This window comes from Pan troglodytes, chromosome 1 (assembly GCF_028858775.2).
Source record: "Pan troglodytes isolate AG18354 chromosome 1, NHGRI_mPanTro3-v2.0_pri, whole genome shotgun sequence".
NCBI lineage: Eukaryota > Metazoa > Chordata > Mammalia > Primates > Hominidae > Pan > Pan troglodytes.
The window spans coordinates 107,333,271-107,344,454 of record NC_072398.2 but is presented as its reverse complement, the minus strand read 5'-3'; the positions used below and the strand labels follow the sequence as shown (position 1 = coordinate 107,344,454).

Here is an 11,184-nt window from a genome sequence, read left to right as displayed (position 1 = left end):
TATGAGAATATATTAGTACAAACTAATAAAATATATACTACATGAAAAGAGAAAAAAACCCTCCAAATCTTAATGTCTTCTACTTAATTTAGTGTATGTTTAGCCTTAGAAAGGTGTCTCTCTGTGATTGAGAGTTCAGGAATTCCTTGATTTCTGTTTCTGTCTCTTTGTCTTCAGTTAAATTCATGCACTATTAAATGGAATATTCGTAAAATAGAGTCTAAGCTCAATTTTACAAAAGTATATATATACTTATATATAATATATATAAACTATATATAAGTATATATATACTTTTATAAGTGTACAATATAGATGACAGACTAACAAGAGAAGAGCATATGTATTTATTTAATGTAAGTTTTACATGACAGGAGTGCCTTCAAAGGAAACGAAGACCTGTGGAAAGAGCTAAGTCTCAGTTGTTGTTGGTTTTTTTTTAAACAGTATGTTTTATGAAGAGTGCATACTCATGGAGAAGTATGGTAAGACAAAAAAATGTATGATCTAACAGTAACAAACTGGAGATAACGTAGCCAGGTCTCTGTGTTCAGGCTCTTCTCTGTGTCCCTGTGTCTTCAGACTCAAGGATGCACCTTTCCTCTGGGTACAGAGAGGGCACCTCTCACGTGAGAGTCTTATGATAGACTTCAGGGAAGAAGCGCAGGGGGAGGGTGACAGTGACCTTCCTGCTTCTGTTGTTTTCTCAAATTCCTTTAGCATAAATATTTCCTCAAATTCTTTAGCATAAAATATTCAATATCCCATGTATGTAAGAGTGCCATAAATGCTCAATAATTGTCTTCTGTTATTATTTTCATCAGTAGCATCATCTGAATCATCAGTATTGTCTATTCTTAACAATGAAAAGTGCATAAGGTAACGTACATTACCTTATTCAAAGTTCAGAACAACCAAGGAAATGAGTAACTTGTAGCGGGTGTGAGAAGTTCCGTGGCACAGACGGAAGATGGGCATTCAGGGAACACCAGGATAGAAGAGCCAGAGTAGAAGGAGAGAGAGGAAGAGGAGTCCGCCAGGTGGGATGCAGGAAGCCACCGGATAGCTCGGGCGGAGAGAGGGCGCTCCTGCTCCGCAAGCCTCCCGGCGACCGCAGGCCTTCGGCCACCTTCTTCCAGGAAGACGCACCCTCCTTTCCTCTGGTCTCGGTTGAGACACTGCAAAGGGCATCGTCCTGGAGCATTTCTCCTCTCCCCAAGGCCCCTCGAAGGAAGGATGGGCGGACGGAAGCTTCACCCCGAAGTGGTCAAGCGCGCAGAGCTCCAGCTTCCGCAGGAGCATTTCCCGGTGTCTCTCATGGGTAAGAGTGGGTCCTGCAGGATAATGCCTCCCGTTCCCTGAGGAGCAGTGCGGGAGATGCCCATGTGGCCAGCTCCTAGGCCACGCGACCCAGGCCCTCCAGGAGGAGCGAGGAGTCCTGGTCCCTGAACCAGCCCCCTGGACCCGCTGTGCCAAGAGAAGCAGCAAGGGAAGCTCCCGCCTCAGGGTCTCTGTCTTCCTGTGGTTAAGAGACGTGCATCCGACTCCCTCTACAAGTGCTGGAGAGGAGGCTAGGTCTTTCCCACGGGCTGGGGGCCTTGCTGTCCCAAGGACGGCTGGGGAGAAAGAGGAAGCCGGCTGAGATGTGTAAAGCAGCTCTTGCTACCGCGGGAAGGGAGAGGGCGCGCGGGCCCAGGAGCCACTTTGGGGAGCCAGGCCCCAGGAGCAGCCGCCTTGTTCCTAGAAGGGGTGCCTCCATCCATCTGGTGTCCAAAGACTGCAGGGAGACCTTCTCGTCCGGTGGGAAAGCGAGGTCTCCCATGCTTTCCCACCACGCAGGCCTTGTGTCCTTTCTCCTGCTAGTGTCTGCCCGCCAGCGGGCGGGAGCTGCGGCTGCGGCGGTTCCACACTCGGTGGACGCTGCCCGCCAGCGAGCCAAGAGCCGCGCTTGGAGGCGGGAGTCGGGGAGTCGTGTGCAGGTCGGAAGGAGACCCAAGCTCTGGGTCAGGGCTTTTTTTGCCAATAGCCAAATTCAGCGTGTAAAAGACAGAGAGCTCAGATCTGTCTGTTCGAGAGCTTCAGTGAGAACAGCAAGGAAGCGCCCTCAGGAGCCCTAGGAGGGCGGCGAAGGGTCTCTGGCGGCGATATCCGCGTCGGCCGTGAGCCAAGGCAGGTCAGGAGCGTGCGCAAACCCAGCCCCGGGGTAGCACGACCACCACCGCAGACTAGGGCCCCGCGTGTGGGGAAATCGCAGGGGTGAGCGCAGCCGGAGTGCGGTGGACTAGCCTCAACCAGGGAGAACCCCCTTCCTGACCACGGTCTGTCCCCCGCCAGGTAAGGGAAGAGGAGAAACAGCACAGCCTCCTCTCCCCTAGCCGAGCGCTCAGGGTCACCACCTTCCCCTCTGCTCGCTCGTCGCGCCATTCTTCCAAAACGCTTTCCGCGAAAGATTCCACCAACAGTCACCCACAGGACAACCCAGGCCTCCTTTCAACAGCGGCTCCCGCTCCGCAGCCACCGCGCCCTCTCACCCCCGCGGTTCTGCCCGCCGCCTCTGCCGAGTCTGTGCACTTCACTTCCCTCGCTCCGGCTCCCCCCTGAGCTTACAGTGGACGCGGGGTTCCTCCGAACCCCTCTTGGGAATACTGAATGGAAAAGGGGAAGCGTGCGCAATTGCTTGGTAGAGTGTAGACAGACATTGCGGGATTTGACTGCGGTACCATCGCTTTGACGTCCTAGTGATTTTCACACCTGCCTTCTGTTCACCGGCCACAGTTTTCCATTTGTGCCTGCTCCACGTGCTGTCTTTGTTGGGTCAGCAAATATCGCCTCCCTTTACCGCTCAGTCTACAAACGGGCGGTCCTGGAGGGCCTCACCCGCCGCTCACCCCACTTCCAACCTCGCGGGCATCGCCTGCAGTCGCTTCTTCTGAAGGCCTAAGAAGCACGTTACCCGCGAACGGAGGTGAGGAGGCTCCACTGACCGTCCCGTGTCAGCTGATAATTTGTGGCACGCACAAACGCCACTACTTGCCTTGGCCTCTCTCTTAGTTATTCGCAGCTCAGCCCGATCGGCGCCTCCGGGACGGCAGAGGCGGCAAAGACGGTGGGCTTCTTGGGTGCAGTTCCAGGAGGGCTGGCATCTCTGCACAGCGGTGTACACCTGAGCGAGACGCTCAGTCGCTCTCTAAAGCAGCTTGTGCGAATGACAGACACGGAGATAAATAAGAGCACTGTGTCATGAGAGGTGGCCCACCAGGAGTTGCCCTCCTTCGCCAGGGTTTGCACCTCGCTGCGGAGACTGTTCTGCCTCTGGCCCTTGGAGAAGGCCCGCTTACAGCTGCGTAAAGGAAGATTCCTGCGGGAAGGCGGTCAGTGCAAAACAATTCCCTGACTGGTAATCGAACCCGAGCTGCGGCGGTGAAAGCGCTAAATTCTAGCCACCAGACCACCAGGGAGGCACAGGAGGGGCTTTTTCAACCTTCTTGCCACTGAAGTGACAGTTTCCCTGTGCGCTGGGAAGACTTGGGACTTGTGGGGGTCGCTGGTCGCTCCTGGAGTCGTCTCACAAGGCCGTTCCCTCCCTCCTTTCTCCAAAAGAGGAGCACGCAGGCGACGCACCCAGCACTCCGCTAGGCTCACCAAGGACACGAGTCCCGGAGCCAGTTGCAGCGTCCGGGCAGAACCTGACCACTGACCTAGAGATGCGCCTTTGTGAAGCGGCAGCGCATGGAGAGACAGTAGCGGGTCACCGGGGCCAGAGCCGCGCACTGGGTAACCAGGAGCAGGCAGGAGCGAGGAGGCTCCCAGGGTGAGATCGGGGCACCCCGAATATCATAAAAGACTCAGACCTTGGCATCCCCGACATCATAAAGGACTCAGACGTGTGCGGAAACCAAGACGGGCTGGATGGGAAACTCTTTCCGGGAAGGCTCCGGGGCCCTGAACTGGTCTCCGATCTCCCTGCTGGTCTCCCTGCAACCTGCAATACCTGCCATTTTCCCATCTTAGGCTATACTGCAACGCCACCCTTCCGTATGCTCTGGGCAAAGCTCCAAGGGTTCCCGCTGACGTTTGAGTTTTTTCCTCAGAGCCAAGATCGAACTGGTCACCAATTCGTGATTTCCCATCGGCCAAGTGTGTGGGCATTGATCTACACGCGAGTTTCTCCACCTCCGCGGAATGGCTATTACGGGGTGGGGGAGGGGCCCTTCGGTGGATTGTAAGGTGTTTAGCCGCATCCCTCGCCTCCGCTGACTAGATAGATGACAGGGGGTTAACATTCTCCCTCCCCGCTTCCCCCAGTCGTGGCCTAATGTCCCAGCGGGGATGGGGGAGGCGTGTGAGGACGAAGTTGCCCCTTGTCTAGAATTCGTGCGCCTAGTCCTGCTCTCTGAGCTTGTGCAGAGGACTCTCCAGATGAAGACTCAGGGGTCGATCCAGCTCAAGACCCCCTCCCTTCCCGGCACAGTCGGACCTTAGGATTTGAGGCTTTTAACATCTCGACATCATGAGTTTCTACCTTTAGGTCTTTCCTTCTGTTCTGTCCTCCAAATCGGCCTCTTCTGAGCCTGTTGACCAGGGCCAGCCAGGTAGAAGGCTGGGTTCGCTCACCGAGGATCCTCTCGCCCCTCCTGGAGCATCAGGCCTCTTTCGGTTTGGCCTGTAGAGAAGCCTTAGGGGCCACTTCGTTCGGCATCGTAGGGGGCAGGTGAGCGGCGCGCGGGGAAGAGGAGGGTGTGACTGTGGTTCCCGACCCCCGGCGCCCAATCTCCACCCCGGTGCGCGCGCCCTTCCCGGCTCCTGCTGGTCCCACTCGCCCCGAGGTAGGTCTCCGGTCAGCCTAAGCTCCCAAGAAGCCCAGGCCCAAAAGGACAGGTAGGGAAAACAAGCTGCTCATTTCGGTCCTGTCCGGAAGGGACCCCTTTCTGACCGGAAAGAAAGGCGGCGAGTCCTGTCCCGTTGGGTTAGCGGAAGAGAGCTCAAAGGGAAGAGAAGAAAAATCCTGTGAGGTTTCAGGATCTAAAGTTACCATGAAGTCGACCTCACCTCCTCTGAAGGTCCTCCCGGTCCTCCAGTGGCTGGAGAAGGTGAGTCGCGTCCCTGTCTCCAGTTTGCCAAAGTGGACAAAGCCTACGACAATGGGCCCCGAATCAGCTACTAGGCATCCCTGTCTTTCCAGTTGGTGGTACTCGAGCTTCCCTACCCAGGATTTCTGTGGATTCCAAGGGTACAACTGAACACCTTTTGTCGTTCCAGCTGCTCTTATTTGAATTAAGGGCTGATGTGTTGAGAAGCATATATTCGGGAAGACTATAGCAACTGTTGCTGAGACTGTCCCATTCTTCCTCCTGCTCCCTCTTCCTATAATGTACAATGAAAATTAATCCCCACGACGGGCCTGTTATTTCAATGCCCTGTTGGCAGAACCTAAGGGGAGTCTAGGAGGTTCCAGGATGAATATTTGAAGTATGACACAGTCATTTTTATTTACACATGTATTCCAAAAACACATTGGACAAATGCATCCAGTTCACCTGTGCCACACTTACAAAGATATGAAAAGAGGGTCTACACACAAACAAGCGAAAGACGTAATCGAATGGCTTTTAAATATCTGCTGTTTCTACTGAAGGTCTTCTTCTCTGGCTACACCTACCAGTGTCTTCTCTTTCTCCAAAATCAGACATTCAAGTGCCAGACCCTGAAATCAGTTTTTTGGTACCAGCTTATTCTTCCCCATTCTGTATCCCTTCCTTTCCACTCTCTTCTTTCATATGCAGGAAAGGTCAGCTCTCCCTCAGTTTCTAATTTGCAACACCCCACTCGAAGAACTCAACAACCAGCATGAAAAATTAGACACCCTCCATGGGACTCCATCTATGTTTTAGTTGGAGCTTCTATAACAATGTACCATAAACTGGGTGGCTCATCCACAGCAGACATTTCTCACAGTTCTGGAGTTTGGAAGTCTAAGATCAAGGTGCCAGCATGGTAGGGTTATGGTGAGGAACCTCTTCCTGGTCATAGACTGCCATCTTCCCATTGTATCTGCGGTTGGCTGAAAGAGGGGGAGAGAGCTCTCTAGTGTCCCTTTTATAGGGGCACTAATCCCACTCAGGAGGACTCCACTCTCTGGATCTAATTACCTCCCAAAGGCCCCTCCTCCTAATTTTAACACTTTCCAGGTGTGGGTGGAGGAAGGTTAGAGTTTCAACCAAGGCATTTTGGGGGGACACAAACATTAGGTGTCCTGTGATCTTTCTAGAAGAAGAAGAAATTATGAATGACCCAAAGCTTTGTACATTTCACAGTTAGAAATAAAGAAAACTTTTCCTACAATTTTGAAAGGCCTGAAATGTGAGCTTCCTCCCCATCAACCCCACCACCAAAATCTGGACTCTGTGCTGAGTGTTGTGGACTTTTTGCATGTTCATCCTCCCTGCAGACAACTGGAGATTTATTCTCTTCAGAGGGTAGAGGAGAGGATCCTTGGCCCCAAGAGGGCAATCAGCATAGGTGAGCGAGGACATGTGTCCCAAACTGAAATGAGAGAGATGAAGTGACAGCATACCTTGATCTATGTGATGGTTACATGAGTTATGACCTATTTCAAAGGTTATTATGCTGTGTGAAAAAGAACAAAACCAGAGGACTTGCACAACCTGACTTTCAGACTCACTCTAAGCTGTTACAGACAAGGCCGTATGCATGCGGCATTGGGAGACACAAATACATCAACAGACTGCCTTGGGAGACCCAAAACTCACCCACAGCTATATGGTCCATAGGTTTTTTGTTTGTTTGTTAATTTTGTTTTGTTTTCTGAGAAAGGGTCTCACTCTGCTTCCCAGGCTGAAGTGATCCTCCTGCCTCGGCCTCCTAGGTAGCTCATACTACAGGCGCATTTTAGTAGACATGAGGTTTCGCCATGTTGTCCCGACTGATCTCCAACTCCTGGGCTCAAGTGACTCACCAGCCTCAGCCTCTCACTGTGCTGGGATTATAGGCATAAGCACCATGCCCGACCATAGGTTTTCAATAAAAGCAGTTCAATGGGGCAAAGGAAATAGTTTCAACTAATGGACTTTCATATGGGGGAAGAGGGAGACCAACAAGGTTATTTCTTCCTCACACTACACTCGAAAGTAACTTAAGGAACATTATAGACCAAAACTTAAAAGCTAAAGGTATAAAGCATTTCGAGGATACTTGTGACTTGTTGGTAGATGAGATTTATTAAACAGGGCACCGAAGAACACATGTAAAAGGGAAAGACTTGATAAATTCGATTTCATGAACATTAGCCATATCTTCTCATCAAAAGACGCCATAAAGAAAATGAAGAAACAAGCCAGCCTCAGATGAGGAGAAAATAGTCACAAAACCTATCTGACCTCCAAACTCTGTGGTGAGATCTTCCTAACTGGTAATTAAAAAAAAAAAAAAAACCAAATGTGCTAGATGGGTAAAAGACTTGAACAGATACTTTAAAATAAAAGGTACACACATGGTCAACAAAGCACATAAAAGAGCGCTCAATATGATTAGCTATCAGGAAAATGGAAATTAAAACCACATTGAGACACCACTATAACTCCCAGTAGCATGGCTAAATTTATAAGGAAAGGAAACACCCAATCTTGGAGAAGATGAAGAACAACCACAACTCTCACACGTCATTGGTGGAAATGTAAAATGGCACAACTACTTTGGGACAAGTTTTTGCAGTTTTTATGAACTTGAACATATCCCACTCTTTGGTACCCGCAATTCGGCACCTAGGTTTTCCCCAAGGGACACGAAAACAGATGCCCTCAAAATCTGTTGTGGGAAGAATGTTCAAAGCAGGCTTATTCAGAATAGCCAATACCGGTTTATTCAGAATAGCCAATACCCAAACACTCATTATCAGGGTAGGGATGGGGTGGGAATGGCAAACAAACTGTGCTATTTCCCTGTAATGGAATGGAATACTACTCAGCAATGAAAGAGGAATGAACTTCTGCTACACTCAGCAATGGATAGAGCCAGAGACATTATGCAGAGAGAAAGAAGCATGTAGAACAGAGTAGATGCACCATGATTCCATCTGCGTGAAGTTCTACAAGCAAAGGTAAAGTGAAAACAATCAGGAGAGTGATTGTTCACAAATAAGGCAGAAGACAATGACAATGATTTTTATAATTCTAGTGATTATGTTATTGATTGAATAGTCACTAAATCCAGGCATGTCTGACAACAGCAGTGTAAGGCAGAGTTCTCAAAGTGGCCCAACCTTCCATAGAAAATTGTTGAGGCACATAAAATTTAAGATACTTAACCAAGGTCAGGCAAGGGCTGACGTAGATTTCCAAAACAGAACCTGGGTTCTTGGACATAGATTAGACTGGACCTGCCCACTTCTCTGTTTCAGGTGTCTCTGGGATTCTCAGCTGCACCAGAGGAGAGAGAGAAGGACAGAGAAAGAGACCAAGGGAGAGAGGAGTAGGGAAGAAATGGAGGGAGGCGCAGGGCCTGTAGCTGTCGAAGAGCAGAGAAGTAACTCTTGCCAGTGTGTTTACACTATAGACAAGTTTTCTGGGGATCAAGACATTAGCAGATGCTAAGCTTGCTCTGGTCAGGAGATGAATTTGATATGCCATAGATTTAGAAATTGAAACGGAACCCTAAAGTTATTGGAAAGACTGTAGCTGAATACATTTCTGCCTTACCCTGACGCGCCTGGTTGCGGGGAGCAAAACGGATCAGCTGACTACCCAGACGAGCAACTTTGCCGTGACTCGGATTCGAACCGAGGTTGCTGCGGCCACAACGCAGAGTACTAACCACTATACGATCACGGCGGGCCACAGGGCAAGCGGTGATGCTTGACCTTGCTCTAGCAGTTTTGAGTAATAGGTTTCCATTATTAGGCGGCTTTGTTCCCAGACAGCCACAGGGGGTTCACGTATTTCTCCCTTTCATGCCCGCTCTGCTTTCCCCTCCCTCCCTCCCTCCCAATCCTAATACAGGTCGAGAATAATTCTCATCTCCTCCACTGCAGCCTGGGCCTCCCTGCACCAGCCTCGGTCTCCCTGCACCAGCCTTTCTCGGGAGGTCTCTCTGTCCTGGTCCGCACCTCCTCTGCTTCTCTCCCGCCTCTCTGTATTTCTGCTTTTCACCCTTTCTCTCTGCCGCCCCACCGACCGAAGCCGAGTTGAGCTAGGGGAGCCCAAGCGGCGTAGAAAGTCGGGTGAAGGCGGAGCCAAGAACGGAAAGAGCCATCACTAGAGTCCACGGGGCGTTCTGCTTCCTTTGGGAAGTCGCGGACCCGGGCGTTTCCCGGGACGCTGGCTCTGACGCCTGCGAAGGGCAGGACGGGGCCAAGGCCATTCCGCTGCCCTTCCAGCTTTGGAATCACCCAATGCACGGGTTTCAACCGTAGCCAGCAAGATGCGCCTCTCCGGTTTTCTGAGGCTTTGGAGCCTGCACAATTGTTCTACAAAAGGCGGTGGCTCTGCCTAGTGTTGGATGGGCGCGTGCTCTGCATGGTGAGGCGGGAGCGACAGTTGACTGTCCATTCGTGTGTCGCAGTCGGGTGGTGTGCTTGCTTCCAAGTTTGGAGGTCAGTGGTTCGAACCCGTTCTCTCTCTCTCTCTCTCTCCTCTCTCGACGGAATCTCGCTCTGTCGCCAGGCTGGAGTGCAGCGGCGCGATTTCGGCTCACTGCGACCTCCGGACTCTCTGGTTCAAGCGATTCTCCTACCTCAGCCTCCCGAGTAGCTGGAATTACAGGCAGAGGCCACCACCCCCAGCTAATTTTTGTATTTTTAGTAGAGACCGGGTTTCATCATGTTGGCCAGGATGGTCTCGAGAGAGAGAGAGCCGGGCGCTGTGGCTCACGCCTGTAATCCCAGAACTTTGGGAGGCCGAGGCGGGTGGATCACGAGGTCTAGAGATGGAGACCATCCTGGCTAACACGGTGAAACCCTGTCTCTACTAAAAATAGAAAAAATTAGCCGGCCGCGGTGGCGGACACCTATAGTCCCAGCTACTCAGGAGGCTGAGGCAGGAGAATGGCGTGAACTGGAGAGGCGGAGCTTGCAGTGAGCCGAGATTGTGCTACTGCACTCCAGCCTGGGCGACAGAGCAAGACTCCATCTCCAAAAAAAAAAAAAAAGTAAGAATGGTATTTCTTAGGTTTTCTTCTAGGATTTTTCTACTTTGAGGTTCCCATATGTATTGTTTCATTGCAGGTGACAACCAACCAGAGATTAATCATTACAAGCCAAGAAAGGGAATTTATTGTTTGCCAGGAAAAACATCTAACACAAAAAAATTAGCAAAGGAGATTCCTGAGTGTCCCTTTCTGTAAAGCATGCGGCATTGTTCTCTACAGAGTTCAGTAAACATTTTTCTGTAAAGGGCTAGAGAGATCTATTAAATATTGTAGGCTTTTAAGCCAAGAGGCAAAACCGAGGGTATTATGTAGGTGCACATGTAACCAATGAGAAAACAAATTTCTATACCATTTTCGTTGATGAGATCCGAAATTAACAATAGTAACTGAGTAGAACCTCTCAGGTTGTAAATGTTCTTTGCATTGAGAGCCTAGATCTGCCCACCTAGGCTCTCTGGTACAGCCCTCCCTTCCCTCCCCACAGGACATTTTCTCCCTGCTTCCCTCAGATGAAGAGTTCCATACAAAAGACCTACTCCCCTGAGAAGTAGTGAAGTGCTCCTGGGGCCCACCAAGGCCACACAAATCAAGGAGTGGGTGACCTCACCCTGGCTTCAGCTCAGAGCTGATTTTGAGATCACCTTTGCAAAACGACATCGTGCTGGGAGATGTCATCAGGACAAGACCATAGATGTGGCTGTCAAAGGAGGTGAGAAGAGAGATGTCCAGGGGGAGAAGTGGCCAAGCACCAACACCTCTGCATCCAACCTCACAAAAGACTCAAAGAGATGCAGAAACGGAGATGGGGGAATGGAAACCTCTTTCAAGCTAGGCTTTGAGGCCTGGTACTGATCTCTCTTTTTCCTCCTGCAACCTACAGCACCTGCAGTTTTCTCACCTCAGTTGATGGAAACTCCATCCTTACATACACTCAATCCAGAAATCTTAGAGTTTTCTTTGACTGCTGCTCTGTCTCTCACCCCATATAGCTGATTAGCCAAGAACTCAAGTTATCTTGAACTG

At 50.6% G+C, this 11,184-nt stretch overlaps 1 non-coding gene across 1 annotated transcript; it reads right to left on the bottom strand.

Annotated features, from left to right (window-relative positions):
* Window positions 1-8,774: 8,774 nt before the first annotated feature.
* TRNAH-GUG (transfer RNA histidin (anticodon GUG)) lies at window positions 8,775-8,846 on the bottom strand. Its single transcript has one exon. It is a non-coding gene; the product is annotated as a tRNA-His (tRNA).
* Between the last annotated feature and the right edge of the window lie 2,338 nt (window positions 8,847-11,184).